The sequence below is a fragment of the Octopus bimaculoides genome, chromosome 7 (assembly GCF_001194135.2).
Source record: "Octopus bimaculoides isolate UCB-OBI-ISO-001 chromosome 7, ASM119413v2, whole genome shotgun sequence".
NCBI lineage: Eukaryota > Metazoa > Mollusca > Cephalopoda > Octopoda > Octopodidae > Octopus > Octopus bimaculoides.
This window is the reverse complement of record NC_068987.1, coordinates 109,756,710-109,757,393: the sequence shown is the minus strand read 5'-3', so window position 1 is coordinate 109,757,393 and position 684 is coordinate 109,756,710.

The window sequence follows — 684 nt, the reverse complement described above, 5'->3', positions numbered from 1 at the left end:
ATATATATATATATATATATATATATATATAATGGAACAAAAACGCAATAGTGGACAATAAGACATCCGGACAGATAGATGATACAAAGGCGGACAGAAAAACAACAAATAGAGGGAAAGGACAAAAAAGTACGGGTCATTCGTGGCCTTCTTTCATCGGTCAAGTTTCCAGATTGTCCTTACAGTTTCAGGCAGATACACTTGGGACTGTTCGAATCTGGTTGCCCCCAAAAAGTCTAAGCTAAGAGAGCATTAAATTCTTTTGTAAGAAAGCAAGCGAATGTGTTGGACAACGAAGACAAAAATGGAGGAGATGTTGCATAATTACAAATACAAACAAGCAGAATATAACAACAGACGTCTTCCGACTAAATGAGGACGAATGAAATCGAGCCGGCGTGTGTAGAGGGAGAGCCCTGAGGTAGGAGCATGGGAGGTGGACATGAGAGGTGTTTGGCGGTCGACCACATTTAAATATATATGAGGTAACACACATATGTATATATATATATACTTTATTTAAAAGCAGCAGAAATATAACAAAAAAACTGTTACTCTGAGTTTGGGAACGGGAACGTGAAACTCAGAGTAACAGTTTTTTTGTTATATTTCTGCTGCTTTTAAATAAAGCATATTACTCTACCTCTGGTATTTGAGTACTCTTTTTTCCACCTTGTTGCACAT